This window comes from Bufo gargarizans, chromosome 5, assembly GCF_014858855.1.
Source record: "Bufo gargarizans isolate SCDJY-AF-19 chromosome 5, ASM1485885v1, whole genome shotgun sequence".
Classification (NCBI taxonomy): Eukaryota; Metazoa; Chordata; class Amphibia; order Anura; family Bufonidae; genus Bufo; species Bufo gargarizans.
In genome coordinates, this window is record NC_058084.1 from 144509481 (window position 1) to 144522822 (window position 13342).

The 13342-nt window shown below is 42.9% G+C and overlaps 1 protein-coding gene across 6 annotated transcripts in view; it reads left to right on the forward strand.

The window, feature by feature from the left end:
* Positions 1–13342, forward strand: part of ARHGAP28 (Rho GTPase activating protein 28) — a 215134-nt gene that overhangs the window by 116280 nt on the left and 85512 nt on the right. The window lies entirely within an intron of this gene.

The window sequence follows — 13342 nt, forward strand, 5'->3', positions numbered from 1 at the left end:
AGGATTGTGTGGATGCCCCACCAATGCAAGTAATCAGGGGAAATGGACCTTTGGCCCAATGGTCACACTAGCTGAACTCCAAAGATCATGTGAGCAGATGGGAGAAACTTCCAGAAACACCTAAAGAACTCTCAGACTGTGAGAAACAAGATATCCCAGGCTGAACTTTTCTGGAGGAAACCAGGCACTGCTGACAATTTTTCCAATACCACCCTCACAATAAAGCATGCTGCTGGCAGCATCATGCTGTAGGGTTGCCTTTCAGTCGCTGGGACAGGGAGACCGGTCAGGGTTGAGAGAAAGATGAGTGGAGCAAAGTACAGGGATATTCTTAAAGGGGTTGGCCACTTTCTGGTTACTGTTAATCAATGTGTAGGAAAGATGATTATATGGCACTTACTAATTTAGCTTTTGTTGAAATTCTGCACCATTTTCTCCCGGCTCATGCATCACAGACTGCGATGTATGAGCCGGGAGAGAGGAGGGGCTGGAGTCCGGAACTAGGGGCGGGGCCCGGTGCAGTCACTGTACTCTTACACCGGGTCCCGCCGCTCACCGAAGTATTTATAAACCTGAATCCTTATCCTGTTATTACAGGGAGTGCAGAATTATTAGGCAAGTTGTATTTTTGAGGATTAATTTTATTATTGAACAACAACCATGTTCTCAATGAACCCCAAAAACTCATTAATATCAAAGCTGAATATTTTTGGAAGTAGTTTTTAGTTTGTTTTTAGTTTTAGCTATTTTAGTGGGATATCTGTGTGTGCAGGTGACTATTACTGTGCATAATTATTAGGCAACTTAACAAAAAACAAATATATACCCATTTCAATTATTTATTTTTACCAGTGAAACCAATATAACATCTCAACATTCACAAATATACATTTCTGACATTCAAAAACAAAACAAAAACAAATCAGTGACCAATATAGCCACCTTTCTTTGCAAGGACACTCAAAAGCCTGCCATCCATGGATTCTGTCAGTGTTTTGATCTGTTCACCATCAACATTGCGTGCAGCAGCAACCACAGCCTCCCAGACACTGTTCAGAGAGGTGTACTGTTTTCCCTCCTTGTAAATCTCACATTTGATGATGGACCACAGGTTCTCAATGGGGTTCAGATCAGGTGAACAAGGAGGCCATGTCATTAGATTTTCTTCTTTTATACCCTTTCTTGCCAGCCACGCTGTGGAGTACTTGGACGCGTGTGATGGAGCATTGTCCTGCATGAAAATCATGTTTTTCTTGAAGGATGCAGACTTCTTCCTGTACCACTGCTTGAAGAAGGTGTCTTCCAGAAACTGGCAGTAGGACTGGGAGTTGAGCTTGACTCCATCCTCAACCCGAAAAGGCCCCACAAGCTCATCTTTGATGATACCAGCCCAAACCAGTACTCCACCTCCACCTTGCTGGCATCTGAGTCGGACTGGAGCCACTGGCCCATCCATCTGGCCCATCAAGACTCACTCTCATTTCATCAGTCCATAAAACCTTAGAAAAATCAGTCTTGAGATATTTCTTGGCCCAGTCTTGACGTTTCAGCTTGTGTGTCTTGTTCAGTGGTGGTCGTCTTTCAGCCTTTCTTACCTTGGCCATGTCTCTGAGTATTGCACACCTTGTGCTTTTGGGCACTCCAGTGATGTTGCAGCTCTGAAATATGGCCAAACTGGTGGCAAGTGGCATCTTGGCAGCTGCACGCTTGACTTTTCTCAGTTTATGGGCAGTTATTTAGCGCCTTGGTTTTTCCACACGCTTCTTGCGACCCTGTTGACTATTTTGAATGAAACGCTTGATTGTTCGATGATCACGCTTCAGAAGCTTTGCAATTTTAAGAGTGCTGCATCCCTCTGCAAGATATCTCACTATTTTTGACTTTTCTGAGCCTGTCAAGTCCTTCTTTTGACCCATGTTGCCAAAGGAAAGGAAGTTGCCTAATAATTATGCACACCTGATATAGGGTGTTGATGTCATTAGACCACACCCCTTCTCATTACAGAGATGCACATCACCTAATATGCTTAATTGGTAGTAGGCTTTCGAGCCTATACAGCTTGGAGTAAGACAACATGCATAAAGAGGATGATGTGGTCAAAATACTCATTTGCCTAATAATTCTGCACTCACTGTAAGTTTAACTAACGCTCCGCTCTCCCATGTTCCCCTGTATCCCCACAGCACTTACGAACAAGCTTCAATAGCAAGCAGAGCGGACGGCAGCAGTAACGTCACTCACTGACGTCGCGCACCTGCTTCGCCCACTTTATGAATGAAGCAGGTGGAGCAGGCGCGCGACGTCAGTGAGTGACGTTACTGCTGCCGTTCGCTCTGCCTGCTATGGAAGCTTGTTCGTAAGTGCTGTGGGGATACAGGGGAACATGGGAACATGGGAGAGCGCAGCATAAGGGTACTTTCACACTAGCGTTTTTCTTTTCCGGCATAGAGTTCCGTCACAGGGGCTCTATACCGGAAAAGAACTGATCAGGCATATCCCCATGCATTCTGAATGGAGAGTAATCCGTTCAGTTTGCATCAGGATGTCTTCAGTTCAGTCGTTTTGACTGATCAGGCAAAAGAGAAAACCGCAGCATGCTACGGTTTTCTCTCCAGCCAAAAAAACTGAAGACATGCCTGAACGCCGGATCCGGCATTTTTTCCCATAGGAATGTATTAGCGCCGGATCCGGCATTCAGAATACCGGAATGCCGGATCCGTCGTTCCGGCATGCGCATGCGCAGATCGGTAAAAATGAGAAAAATGTACAAGACGGATCCGTCGGTCCGCATGACAAGCGGAGAGACGGATCCGTCCTTGCAATGCATTTGTGAGACGGATCCGCATCCGGATCCGTCTCACAAATGCTTTCAGGCAGCAGCAGATCGGCGGATCCGGCGGCCAGTTCCGACGACGGAACTGCCCGCCGGATCACACTGCCGCAAGTGTGAAAGTAGCCTTAGTTAAACTTAATAACAGGATAATGATTCATGTTTATAAATACTTCGGTGAGCAGAGGGCCAGTGTATTGGGGGACACTGTTATGAGGGAGGGAGATCTGTGGATGACATATAGCAGTGTCATCAACAGACCCCCCCCCCATAACAGTTCCATCCTCAGATCCCCCATACCATAACAATGCCATCCACAGATCCCCCCACCCCATAACAATGCCATCCACAGATCTCCCACCCCATAGCAGTACCATCCACAGATCCCCATAACAGTGCCATCCACAGATCCCCCATAACAGTGCCATCCACAGATCCCCCATAACAGTGCCATTCACAGATCCCCATAACAGTGCCATCCACAGATCCCCCATAACAGTGCCATCCACAGGTCCCCCATAACAGTGCCATCCACAGATCCCCCACATGACAGTGTGTCATCCACAGATCCCCCATAATAGTGTCATGCACAGACCACCATTAATTCAAAACCCACCAAAAGCACACCTTTTGGTTAAAAATATATTTTTTCTCATTTTCCTCCTCAAAAACCTAGGTGCGTCTTATAGGCCGGTGCGACTTATAGGGTGAAAAATACGGCATGCTTGCCAAGTCAATTGTGCTGTCCACACAAAGGTCCTGTCAATAAAATGGCTGCTGATGGAAGGTCATGTGACCAGGCAAGTCACCTCCATGTGATGCCTCCTCCACTGAATTGCATCTGCACTTACCATCTGCACTTGTTCTGTTGGGAGTTTAGTGCAAGTGCAGTGTATATGAATAGAGGAGATATAATGGAGGCGATCTGCTTGGTTACATGACCCTCTATCCACGGCCATTTTATGGACAAGACCTATATGTAAACAGCATAAACAAGGGGCCATACCTTATGAAATATATAAAATGGTACAGAATTTCAACAAACACATTGGTGAGCAATAACCAGAAAGTGGCCAACCCCCTTTAATAAAAACCTGACCCAGAGTGCTCTGGAGCTCAGACAGGGCTGAAGGTACCTTCCAACAAGAGAATTGCTCCAAGCACAAAGCCAAGACATCACAAGAGTGGCTTAACTACAATTCTGTAAATGTCCCTGAGTAGCCCAGTCAGAGCCCTGACTTCAACCCAATCAAATATCTCTGGAGAGACCTGAAAATGGCAGCCCACTGATGTTCCCCATCCAACCTGACAAGATGTTCCCCAAATCCAGGTGTGTGAACCTTATGGCATCATACCCAAGAAGACTGGAGGCTGTAATCGCTGCCAAAGGAGCTTCAACTAAGTACTGAGTAAAGGGTCTGAATACTTATGTCAATGTCAGATATTAATTTTTCCTTTTAAAAAAATTGGCAAATATTTTGAGCATTCTGTTTTCATGTGTCATTATGAGGGATTGTGTGCAAAATGATGGGGAAAAACTTGTTTTGTAAAAATGTGTTTTTATTTTAGCAAAATGTGAAAAATCAACGGGTCAGAAAACTTCCCAAATGCATTGTATTTTAGTTTTTGTTAAATTAAAGTTCTCATTTAATTTCTTGTAATTACAATCCATATAATATTTCATATTACACCTATAATGTAACAATTGTTTGCAGGGGTTGGCATGCCTTTATGGTTAGAGAGCTGTAAATATTTGCTTTGCGGGTAGGGATTTTATGCAAGCCCTCTAGAGATACTGATGATTCACTTCTTTATTAGTTCCAGAAAATGCCTGAGCTCATCATAATCATAGCTATGTAGTCACTGAGCATGTTAGTCCTCTCTATATTGTATAGAGTACATATTATGCTAAAGTGGGACTAGACAAAGCTTATAGTTATATCTGAACCATGCTTAAAGTATTATTTTAAAAGGTTTATATGTGAGCATCTTCATACCGGCTGACCTTACATGGATGGTGCAACTTCTTGCCCATTAAGTCCACATCATATGATTAGTCTCTTTGGGAACTCCCCATAAAATGTTTATAACAGTTGCTTAGTAACCCTACATGTAAACCATTTCAGAGTATAGAATAAAAGGGATTTTCTGTGGATTAAACATTAATGACCTGACCTCACGATTGATCGGTGGTGACCCAACTCCCAACACCCCCACAGATCAGTTGTTGGAAGGGGACATGGCTCTTGGTTGAGAGCTATGGCCTGTTACTCGACCTGTTACGGCACGTCCACCAGTCATATGGCCTTTATGCAGCTCAGCCCACCTTCTAATCAATGGGATTGAGCTGCAATACCATGCACAGGCACTAAATAATGTATGGCGCTGTGCGTGATATAGTATGAAGAGTCTTGTCCTTCCGACAGCTAATCGGTTTGTATGTCTGACTGTGTATACAAACATTCCAAAAATGTAGCTTTTCAGTTTAGAAGAAATAAGACTTTTCTTCCAAATTTGGTGATTCACTGCATCAGATAAAGTGTTGAGTTCCAGAATTTTTCCTGCTTTTCAAGCTTCAAGTACATTAAAATATTTAAGAATTCACATTTAAAACACTCCCATTTTTTTTTTCTTCCAAAAATACGCTTATTAAATGAAATGCACATTGTGGTATGATCTTTACTGTATGTTCTTAATTTCTCCTAAACGCCAACAGGGGAACAAGAATACATAAAAAAAGTTCTGAATGTCATGGATGGAGTCAGGATCTGCAGGCGGTTAATGCTCAGGGCCACCCAGTGCTGCCCCTCTTGGGGGTGATGCATAGCTGAACAGTTCATTACATCTGTAGTATTCCTAAATCTGGTTTTTCTCAGTTCACCTCTTTCGAGGATTAGAAGTAGATTTGACCATAGTGACCGACAATCATAAAAGAGTAAACATAGTAACCTGGTAATGTCGAAAAAAGACATGTCTTTCCAGTAAGACTTATTATACTGAAATGTTGATCCAGAGGAAGGCATAAATCTCCATTAGGCAGATACCCAGTTTTTCTCCCCTTACTTATTCTTTCTCTCGGATATTGTAGAGCAATGAGAATACATTTCTGTATCTACATCGAATTTTATAGAATATGCGTTCACCCTGTGATGTTTGTTTTTCATTATAGTTATTCATTATAGATCAGAAAAAAATAATTCTCCCCCAAAATAACATGAATTTTAGAAAATACATAAAAGTCAATGCATCATGTCTAATCGTATTTGTAAAACTTACTAACAATTATTTTGATTGATGGAGGACCTGTCACCTCTCCTGACATGTCTGTTTCTAGTGAACGCTTGAATTCTCAAAGTAATAACTCTGAAGAATATTTTCATACAACTCTATGTTGTATCATTCCTCTTTTACACCTACTAGATATTTATGAATTAACAGCCATTGGTCTACAATAAAGGTCCATCTGGGTGTTTCTAGTTGGGGTATGTATCTACACAGTCTCACACTATTCAATCAGTGGTGCCAGTGGCAGACTGTGCAAGGACAGATTGCCAACTGGTAATGCCCAGATGAACCCTTATTGCAGACTGCTGGTAATTCATCCATAAACTTCAAATAGGAATAATAGAGGAATAGTACAACATAGAGTTATATGAAAATATGTTCAAGCATTGTTATCAGGTGCGTTGCTAGGGACTCAAAAGATCCCATGTTCTCTAAATCGACCCTCCCCCCGCACACATTTTGCTGTACTTGCTATACAGCAGCACATACCTCTTACATTCAGGACCTCCCAGGTAACGTCTCCACCGATGTAGATCTTCTCATCGACTTCTCCATTTGGTCCGAACAACTTTGCTCAACCGTGACTCGTCTCTGCAGTGTGACACACAGACATCTTAGCTTGCTCACATTTCTATCATCATCCCCCAACCTCGAGTCCCAACAGTGTTATCCTGCTGCTCGCTCTGCTCCCCAATACCTCCAAATACTATCCTGAAGAAAAATGAGTGCCATACAGTTAGTCCCCCCCATAGTAATAGTGCTCCTCAAAGTCCCACCAATAAAATGCCCTCATTAGTAATAAGTCCCCTACAGTGATAATGCTCCACAAGAGTGCCTCCATTAGTAGAAGAGCCCTCCAGTTTTAATAATACCCTAACAGAGCCACCACTAGAAATAAGGCCCCCCCCATGCAGTGGTAATAAATCTGTCTACAGAACCCTCATTAGTAATAAGGAGCCCCATAGTGCTCTTAGTAGAAATAAGGCGGATCTATAAGTCCCTCCTATAGATCCCCCAGTAGTAATAAGAACGCCTATAATGTCCCATGTATTTATAGTACCCCAACTGTGCCCCCAGTATTTATACTGCCCCTATTGTTATAATGCTCACCCTGAAGTGCCCCATGTATTTATAATGCCCCCTGTAGTTATATTCTTCCCTCCACCATACAGTCCCATGTAAATAACATCAAAATATCTATCCTGCCCCCTCCAAAATACAGTCCCATGTAAATAGCATCACTCCCTTCTCTTCAGCCCCTCCAATATATAGTCTTATGTAAATAACACTATTTCCCTCCCTCCACCATAGAATGCCATGTAAATAACATCACACCATCTCTCCAGCCCCCTCCAATATACAGTCCCATGTAAAATACATCCCTTTCAATCTACAGCCCCCTCCAAAATACAGTCCCATGTAAATAATATCACCCTCTCCCCGGCCGCCTCCAACATGCAATCCCATGTTAACATCACCCCCTCAATATTCAGTCCCATGTAAATAACAACATTGCCTCCCCCAGCCCCCTCCAACATACAGTCCCATGTAAATACCATAACTCCCTCCCACAGCTGCCATCAACATACAGTCCCATGTAAATAACATCACTCCCTCCCCCATCCCCCTCCAACATACAGTCCCATGTAAATAACATCTCTCCATCCTACAGCCACCATCAACATTCATTGCCATGTACCACATGTTTCGCCCTATAAGACTCATTTTTCCCCAAAAAAGTGGGGGGGGGGGGGGAAATGGCAGTGCGTCTTATGGGGCGAATACTGCCATTTACACTGATACATCGCCGACCGCGATGCTGCACATTGCAGCCGGCGGTGTATCAGCAGTGAGGGAGGAGGGGCTGTGGGCCGGCATCTAGTGTTGTAATGGCAACGGGGCCTGGTGCAGTCACTGTATTCTATTACACTGAGAAGGTAACGTAGAAGCGTGACGTAGTGAATGATGTTACGCTGCCACCGCCCGCCCGGCCTGCGTACAGGAGTTTAAAGTGAGTACTGTACTACATGCAGGGGCGTACATAGGTGAGTGTATATATATATATATATATATATATACACAGTACACAGAGCAGTGTATTGATATAAGACATACAGGTCCTTCTAAAAAAAATTGCATATTGTGATAAAGTTCATTATTTTCTGTAATGTACTGATAAACATTAGACTTTCATATATTTTAGATTCATTACACACAACTGAAGTAGTTCAAGCCTTTTATTGTTTTAATATTGATGATTTTGGCATACAGCTCATGAAAACCCAAAATTCCTATAAAAAAAAAATAGCATATTTCATCCGACCAATAAAAGAAAAGTGTTTTTAATACAAAAAAAGTCAACCTTCAAATAATGATGTTCAGTTATGCACTCAATACTTGGTCGGGAATCCTTTTGCAGAAATGACTGCTTCAATGCGGCGTGGCATGGAGGCAATCAGCCTGTGGCACTGCTGAGGTGTTATGGAGGCCCAGGATGCTTCGATAGCAGCCTTAAGCTCATCCAGAGTGTTGGGTCTTGGATCTCTCAACTTTCTCTTCCCAATATCCCCCAGATTCTCTATGGGGTTCAGGTCAGGAGAGTTGGCAGGCCAATTGAGCACAGTAATACCATGGTCAGTAAACCATTTACCAGTGGTTTTGGCACTGTGAGCGGGTGCCAGGTCGTGCTGAAAAATAAAATCTTCATCTCCATAAAGCTTTTCAGCAGATGGAAGCATGAAGTGCTCCAAAATCTTCTGATAGCTAGCTGCATTGACCCTGCCCTTGATAAAACACAGTGGACCAACACCAGCAGCTGACATGGCACCCCAGACCATCACTGACTGTGGGTACTTGACACTGGACTTCAGGCATTTTGGCATTTCCCTCTCCCCAGTCTTCCTCCAGACTCTGGCACCTTGATTTCCGAATGACATGCAAAATTTGCTTTCATCTGAAAAAAGTACTTTGGACCACTGAGCAACAGTCCAGTGCTGCTTCTCTGTAGCCCAGGTCAGGCGCTTCTGCCGCTGTTTCTGGTTCAAAAGTGGCTTGACCTGGGGAATGCGGCACCTGTAGCCCATTTCCTGCACACGCCTGTACACGGTGGCTCTGGATGTTTCTACTCCATACTCAGTCCACTGCTTCTGCAGGTCCCCCAAGGTCTGGAATCGGTCCTTCTCCACAATCTTCCTCAGGGTCCGGTCACCTCTTCTCGTTGTTCAGCGTTTTCTGCCACACTTTTTCCTTCCCACAGACTTCCCACTGAGGTGCCTTGATACAGCACTCTGGGAACAGCCTATTCGTTCAGAAATTGCTTTCTGTGTCTTACCCTCTTGCTTGAGGGTGTCAATGATGGCCTTCTGGGCAGCAGTCAGGTCGGCAGTCTTACCCATGATTGCGGTTTTGAGTAATGAACCAGGCTGGGAGTTTTTAAAAGCCTCAGGAATCTTTTGCAGGTGTTTAGAGTTAATTAGTTGATTCAGATGATTAGGTTAATAGCTCGTTTAGAGAACCTTTTCATGATATGCTAATTTTTTTAGATAGGAATTTGGGGTTTTCATGAGCTGTATGCCAAAATCATCAATATTAAAACAATAAAAGGCTTGAACTACTTCAGTTGTGTGTAATGAATCTAAAATATATGAAAGTCTAATGTTTATCAGTACATTACAGAAAATAATGAACTTTATCACAATATGCAAATTTTTTTAGAAGGACCTGTACAAGGTATGATACTGTAGATGCAGTGTTTACAGAAATATGTGGTCAGTTATATATTATGGCCACTGTGTGTGTGAGGTACATGAGTTGGTGGTCACTGTAACTATCTGAAGTATTATACATGAGTGAGCAATGAGTAGGTGGTAAATGACGGGGGTAAATGACGAGAAGTGGAGGACCTCCTCTTACCACTCCACTCCAATCTGTAGGGATTAACTTGTGAACTTCTAATACTTGCTGATATGGGTTGAAGGACCTGTGATGATGTCATCACAGACAGGTCCTGGCATATGTACCTTTCAAACATAGGAACTACACCATTTTTGGTGCAGTTCCTTTGCTATATTCTGCAGGACCTGTGATGTTGAACATGATGTCATCACAGGTCCTGGCAGATGCACTGTTTTAACCTGGGAACTACACTTTACACTGTGCAGTTCCCTTACAGGACCTGTGATGACATCATCAAAGGTCCTTTAGCTTTAGAAAGATAGACAGGAGCCACTAGGGGGGGGGGGGGGAGCCTCTCCTCCACTTCAGGCCCCTCTTTCTCACGGGCCCTATAGTATCTGCATGGTCTGCCTAGATGGTAGGTACACCACTGACTACATGGATTTCTCTATGCTGCAAAAGATTACTATAGTGTAAAACAGCGCCCATGCCTACACGTTACCTATTAATACTACAGTGAGCGGAGCCCAGTGTAATAGAATACAGTGACTGCACCGGGCCCCGCTGCCATTACAACACCAGATGCCTGCCCCCACCCCCTGTATTGGGGGTCATTCACTATTTTACACATGAACACTGTTATGGGGGGGGATCTGTAGATGACAATGTTATGGAGGGGAATCTGTGGATGACACATATATAGCATAAGATGCTATATATATGTGTCATCCACAGATCCCCTATAGCAGTGTCATCCATAGATCCCCCCATAACAGTGTCATCCACAGATCCCCCCATAACAGTGTCATCCACAGATCCCACATAACAGTGTCATCCACAGATCCCCATAACAGTGCCATCCACAGATCCCCCATAACAGTGTCATCCACAGATCCCCCATAATAGTGTCATCCACAGACCACCATTAGTTCAAAACCCACCAAAAGCACACCTTTTGGTTCAAAATATTTTGTTCTTATTGTCCTCCTCCTGCGTCTTATGGGTCGGTGCGTCTTATAGGGCATAAAAATATGGTAAATAACATCACCCCCTCCTCAGCCACCTCCAACATACAGTCCCATGTAAATAACATCCCTCCCTTTAGTCCTAACATACAGTCCCAGTTAAGTAACCACAACTCCCAGCATTGCTCTGCCTGTCCCTTCACTTCCCTCATGTAGCAGACATCACCGCAGCTTCTTCCCCCAGGACTTCTCCTCTTCACTGCCATCCTCTCCTGAATTGGTGACATGATGGTGACATCATCATAGGTCCTTCTCAAACATTACCTGTTTTACTGGTCACATGACCTGTGATGTCATCACAGATCCTTCAGCTCTTCAAGTGCATTAGATTCAATTGTATTGCCATCCTGAGGACGACAATACAGTTGTATCTTGCTGGCAGGCAGTACATTCGAGCCCTGGGACAAAACATCAGGGGCCCAGGCCCCGAATGTTTTCACCTAGCAATGTCCCTGATTGTTATTACATGTTATTACATGGGGAATGCAAGTAATTACTAAAAGAGACATGTCAGGAGAGGTGACAGGTCCTCCTTAAAGGGGTTGTCTAAGATTTAAAAACAGATCCAATGTTGTCTATGGGCTGTGTATGATATTGCAGCTCCATGTGAATAGGGCTTGTCAGATAGACACGGCCCATAGATCCTTTTGCTATTTTTGGACAACCCCTTTGATATTCTGTAAGGGCATACATATTGTAGAGCCTCTGCAGCGTCTATGATTGGTTAGCTATCTTTATCACATAATCACAATAAAAATCTTTTTATTTCTTCTTAAATATGATCAATAACTGGTTATACAATTAAAAGCCTTATAACCAGACCATAGATGACTACAGTCGGAAATGTGGTGTGTAAGCTGTTTGTTTACCCTTTAACATAACCAATGACAAATTTTTAGTCTGTTCCATGTTTGGTAATAGTTAAAGGGAAGCAGTCACCATGAAAACTCTAAGTAATCTGCAGGCAGTATGTTATAGAGCAGGAGGAGCTGAGCAGATTGATATGTAGTTTTATGGAAAATATTTAGTATAACATGTACTGTGTTCATATGAATTCCTGCTCATTCTGGTCTTTGAAGTCTAGGACACAGTCCTAGCAGTGATTGACAGCCTTCCCTCTATGACTGTGTATACAGAGAAAGCTGTCAATCACTGATGGGACCACCCCCTTGACTTCAAAGCTCAGAATGAGCAGGAATTTAAATGAATGAAATACAAGTTTTACTGAATCTTTTCCCATAAATCTGTATATCAAGCTGCTCAGCTCCTCCTGCTCTATAGCATGCTGCCTGTACCTCAAACAGCCTGTTCAACATGACAGGTTGCCTTTAAAACTGGGGGTAGATAAACTGGGTTTTGGTACTTTGATAAGTTTTAGTGTAAAATCAGACTGGTACATCAGCAGATGTGGCAGATTATCATCCAAAGCCATGCCTATGAGCAATACCCTAAATTACACGTAGCTGAAATACCTCTGTGTCTGTTCGATATTTTTACAAAGCCAGTGTTTTTGGTTTTCTTAATGTCGACATAAAACTAATGGGAAGCAGATGTCTGAACAGCTCTACCTAGTATTTAAAAGCTTTGAAAGTTACATTCCTTCTTGATTATGCAAGGAAATAAGAAAGTGGATAAGGAAATGAGAGGCAGAGCTATTTCTTTATGTAGATGTAGTTATCCGGTGAGGGAACCGTTTTTTTTTTACAATAGATCCTACAGAATTTATGTATCTCATTTATTTTATGTTTCATTGAATTCAAAACAATTGCTTTAATTTCAAAAACATTGATATTTTATTACTTTTAGTTCTTCACATTGTGCCATTGTCAATCATTTTCAATCTTTACACAATGTTAATATTTATATGATAAGAATGAGATCTCAGCAGGAGGACTGCAGGGTCCTTTATGTAAATGGAGGGGCTATGCATAGGACATACATTAATAACTGAATGGAATACACACAGAGCAGAGCCACCCCCCAACCCACCGCGCTGCCCCCGTCCCTGTGATTATCCAGGCAGTGAAGCTGTCCAGACATCCCCTTTAAGCATTTTATAGCAATCTCTCCTCGGATAGGGTTTCTATGACAGCTTAGATGAAGTGGGAGAACTCAGCAGTGGCCCTCCAGGGGTGAATCAGCTAGGAAAGTGCCTGAATAGGTACTAATATATCATAGCTATTCACTGCATTACGTCATGTAGACCATAAGAGCTGTCATGCATCAAAAAAAAAAAAAAAACACTGGCAAGAAACATATATACTGTAATGTAATAGCAGTGTTGATGTCTTAGTCATAGGAAATGGAT